Raw genomic sequence first — 4961 nt, 5'->3', positions numbered from 1 at the left:
CTAAGTGGGATAGAATCTAAAGGGTGTCTTTCAGTTCCTTCATTTTCTCTCTTAACTTTTTCTCCAAAGCCTCTAGGTCTGTCTGTTTTTCTTTTGCCACTCTTCTAAGTCCGTTTGACTTAGAAATTAAGTGGAGTTTGCCTTGGGACTTAGCTTTTTCAGCTTTGCTGTCAGCAGATTTCAAGAGGACCCTGACATCCTCTTCCATACTTTTCTTTTTGCCTTCATCTCCGTTATTTCATCCATAACGCCTTTCCTCTTCTGTTCTTTCTGTTCATCTTGCTTTCTACGTCTTTCGTCATCCAGGTACATATGGTACTTCTGTCATAGCAGCAGATGCAGAAAGAAGCAGCTCCTTTGTATAGCCTATACAAACTTTATATGTATAGGCTTTATAAACTTTGTGAAGGAATCTGATGCAGTCATCAGGTTATGGTCATACTCCCTCAGAACAACATCACAGCATTTCTCTTCAATACGGCCAGATTCAACGAGGAGTCTGAGAATAGTTGTCAATTTTTGGATGTTTAGCTCTTTGCTCTTGAGGAGCTCCCTTGGATCAAGAACAGACTCCTCACAAGAGGATACTTCTCTGGTGCCTTATCAAGTATCTTGGAGACCATCTTTAGCAAAAAAACATTTGCAGTTCTGCCTAAACTCCAGCCTCAACTTCTCAGCATCTCAGTTCTTCATATGTTCCTCCAGGGCTTGCTCTGTGACAAACCCAAGTTTCACTTTTGAGAGATCGATTTGGTTTTCAGCATTTTCATAATCAACTTTTAACAGTTTTAGAGGTGTTGTAGCTCTCTTCATGACTTCTGGCTTTATGAATTTTTCCATCAAACTCCTCAGCATATTTGTGAGGTCCTGGGACATAAATGGGAGCATAGGTTTGTTTGGTACAATTTCAAGAAGGGAGCAGTTTCCTTGGCAACCATCAAAAAAAAGTTGAGTTTTGCTGGAAAGAGCTTGTCTTGAACAATCATCTCCGCCTTCTTGAAATATTTTGTAGATGTTTTTGTTATGGTTTTGGTTTTGGCAGCACTAATAAACATTTTTAGAGCAGGCAAAATGTCAAGAGCACGCTCAGCCACCCCCCTTTCTAGCCATCTATGATTGCAGAAGTCAAGAGGGAATAATGAAGACCCAGTGACTTCTGTAAAGTCCTCTCTTCAAGCTGGAACATCCTTAAATAGCCATTTTAGGCCAGTCAGGGCAATTCCTAAGTCCCAGTCTGTGGCTGCACAGCCTGCTCTGAATGCATTGTGCACAATGTGTAACTCATAGCTTCCAACATTTAGAGTTTTTTTTTTTTCCTGTCTGATGTTCTGATGAATTGTCTGATGATCCTGTCTTCTGGGCAAGTGAAAAAGGATCCTTTGTCGTGGTGGACACACAGATTCCCTGATTCAACAACGTCCTGTATACACACAAAAACACGAAAAGTGGTCTTGATATTGAAAAAGTAAATATATTCCTCTTTTATAATTTCCCACCAATAATAATAATAATAATAACATGATAGTTCGGCTGTACTAGATATTTGATATATTCAGTAGATTTACTTTTTTACGACACTATTTGACAACTCTGCTGCGTTGGAGGCGAGGCTTAGTGAATTAGAAGCGCGGCTCCGCACCATGGAAAACCATTCAGTAGCTGCGGTAGTTAGCCAGCCCCCTGTAGCCGGTGCGGAGCCACATAGCATAGCCTTAGCCTCTGCTAACTGTCCTCCGGTAACTCCCGTTCAGCCGGGAGGTTGGGTTACGGTTCGCCAGAAGCACAGCTCCAAGCAGAATCCCACGGTTCACCACCAGCCTGTTCACGTTTCCAACCGCTTTTCCCCACTCAGCGACACACCCGCTGAGGATAAAACTCTGGTTATTGGCAGCTCTATTCTGAGGAACGTGAAATTAGCAACACCAGCGGCCATAGTCAAATGTATCCCTGGGGCCAGAGCGGGCGACATTGAATCAAATTTAAAACTGCTGGCTAAAGCTAAACGTAGATTCAGTAAGATTGTTATTCACGTCGGCGGCAATGACACCCGGTTACGCCAATCGGAGGTCACTAAAATTAATATTGCCTCGGTGTGTGAATATGCAAAAACGATGTCGGACTCCGTAGTTTTCTCTGGACCCCTCCCAAATCTGACCAGTGATGACATGTTTAGCCGCATGTCATCATTTAACCGCTGGCTGTCCAGGTGGTGTCCAGCAAACGATGTGGGTTTTGTTAATAATTGGCAAACTTTCTGGGGAAAACCTGGTCTTATTAGGAGAGACGGCATTCACCCCACTTTGGATGGAGCTGCTCTCATTTCTAGGAACCTGGCAAATTTTATTAGTAATTTAAATCCCTGACAACCCAGAGTTGAGACCAGGACAGAGAGTTGCAGTCCTAAACGCCTCTCTGAGCTTCTAGTTCAGTTACCCAGCCATAGTTTTCATAGTTTTATACAAACGGTGTCTGTCCCCCGACCACCTAAATTATTTAAATCTAAAATTAAACAAAGAGGAGTTGTGCATAACAACCTCATAAAAATTAAAACCTCTTCTGTGACAGAAAGACAAAACAGGAGAATTAAATGCGGACTGTTAAATATCAGGTCTCTATCGTCTAAAGCAGTGTTAGTAAACGAATTAATATCAGATAATCATATTGATTTACTCAGTCTCACTGAAACCTGGCTGTGTCAAGATGAATATGTTAGTCTAAATGAGTCCACTCCTCCCAGTCATAATAATACCCACATTCCTCGAGGCAGCGGCCGAGGAGGGGGAGTTGCAGCCATTTTTAACTCTAGTCTGTTAATCAGCCCTAAACCTAAACTAGATTATAATTCATTTGAAAGCCTCGTTCTTAGTGTTTTACATCCGACCTGGAAAACCTCGCAGCCACTTTTATTTGTTATAGTGTACCGTGCTCCTGGCCCGTATTCTGAATTTGTATCTGAATTCTCAGAGTTTTTATCCAGTTTAGTTCTTAAATCAGATAAAGTTATTATTGTAGGCGATTTTAACATTCATGTCGACGTTGATAATGACTCCCTGGCTACCGCGTTTATCTCATTAATAGACTCCATTGGCTTCAGTCAGGGTGTACATGAACCCACTCACTGTTTTAACCATACCCTCGATCTAGTTCTGACGTATGGAATTGAAATTGATAACCTAAAAGTCTTTCCACAGAATCCCTTGCTATCAGATCATTATCTGATTACTTTTGATTTCTTTTTACTCGATTACACGCCACTTAGCAACAGTTACTATACTAGATGTTTATCAGATAGTGCTGTCACAAAATTTAAGGAAAAGATTACTTCGTCGTTAAATTCAATACCAATACCTTCAGTAACAGAGGTTTCCCGTGCCGACTTTAACCTCTCCCAAATTGATCATTTTGTTGATAGCGCCGTAGGCTCGCTGCGAACAACGCTCGACTCTGTAGCTCCTCTTAAAAAGAAGTTAACAAAGCAAAGAAAGTTTGCTCCTTGGTATAACTCTCAAACCCGTAGGTTAAAACAAATATCGCGAAAATTTGAAAGGAATTGGCGATTAACCAAACTGGAAGAATCTCGTTTAATCTGGACAGACAGTCTCAAAACTTATAAGAGGGGCCTCCGCAATGCCAGAGCAAACTATTACTCAGCATTAATAGAAGAAAACAAGAACAACCCCAGGTTTCTTTTCAGCACTGTAGCCAGGCTGACTGAGAGTCAAAGCTCTATTGAGCCTTGTATTCCTTTAGCCCTTAGCAGTAATGATTTTATGAGCTTTTTTAATGACAAAATTCTAACTATTAGAGGCAAAATTCATGACCTCCTGCCCTCGGATGGTAGGCCTACCTATCTAACCTCAAACACAGCTGTAGAATCTAATATATATTTAGATTGCTTCTCCCCAATTTCTCTTCAAGAATTGACCGCAGTGATTTCTTCATCTAAATCATCAACGTGTCTCTTAGACCCCATCCCAACTAGGCTACTTAAGGAGGTCTTTCCTTTAGTTAACACTCATATATTAGATATGATCAATATATCCCTATTAACAGGCTATGTACCACAGTCTTTTAAGGTAGCTGTAATTAAACCTCTCCTAAAAAAGCCCACCCTGGATCCAGAGGTGTTAGCCAACTATAGACCAATATCTAATCTTCCCTTTATGTCAAAGATCCTTGAGAAAGTAGTCGCAGACCAGCTGTGTGATTTTCTCCAGGATAATAATTTATTTGAGGAATTTCAGTCAGGATTTAGAGTGCATCATAGCACTGAGACAGCTCTAGTTAAAATTACAAATGACCTTCTGATTGCTTCAGACAAAGGACTCGTCTCTGTTCTTGTTTTATTAGATCTTAGTGCGGCGTTTGACACAATTGACCATCAAATTCTACTGCAGAGACTGGATCACTTAATTGGCCTAAAAGGTTCAGCACTAAGCTGGTTTAAATCTTATTTATCTGATCGTTTTCAATTTGTTGACGTTCGTAATGAATCATCCTTACGTACCAAAGTTTGTTTTGGAGTTCCACAAGGTTCTGTGCTCGGACCAATCCTATTTACTCTATATATGCTTCCTTTAGGTAACATCATTAGAAATCACTCTATAAATTTCCATTGTTATGCGGATGATACACAGTTGTATTTATCGATGAAGCCAGAAGAAAGTAATCAATTAACTAAACTCCATAACTGCCTTAAAGACATAAAAAATTGGATGAGCACCAATTTCCTGATGTTAAATTCAGACAAAACTGAAGTTATTGTTCTTGGCCCCAAACAACTCAGAGACTCTTTATCTGATGACATAGTTTCTCTAGATGGCATTGCTCTGGCCTCTAGCACTACCGTAAGAAACCTCGGAGTAATATTTGATCAAGATTTGTCTTTTAATTCTCATTTAAAGCAAACTTCACGGACTGCATTTTTTCATCTGCGTAATATTGCGAAAATTAGGCCTATC

At 40.4% G+C, this 4961-nt stretch overlaps 1 pseudogene; it reads right to left on the bottom strand.

Moving 5' to 3' along the window:
• Positions 1-366: 366 nt before the first annotated feature.
• LOC144467026 (uncharacterized) lies at positions 367-1304 on the bottom strand (annotated as a pseudogene).
• Positions 1305-4961: the final 3657 nt, after the last annotated feature.

The sequence above is a fragment of the Epinephelus lanceolatus genome, chromosome 15 (assembly GCF_041903045.1).
Source record: "Epinephelus lanceolatus isolate andai-2023 chromosome 15, ASM4190304v1, whole genome shotgun sequence".
Taxonomy (NCBI): domain Eukaryota; kingdom Metazoa; phylum Chordata; class Actinopteri; order Perciformes; family Serranidae; genus Epinephelus; species Epinephelus lanceolatus.
The sequence above is the reverse complement of the archived record's forward strand: the minus strand, read 5'-3'. Positions and strand labels throughout refer to the sequence as shown.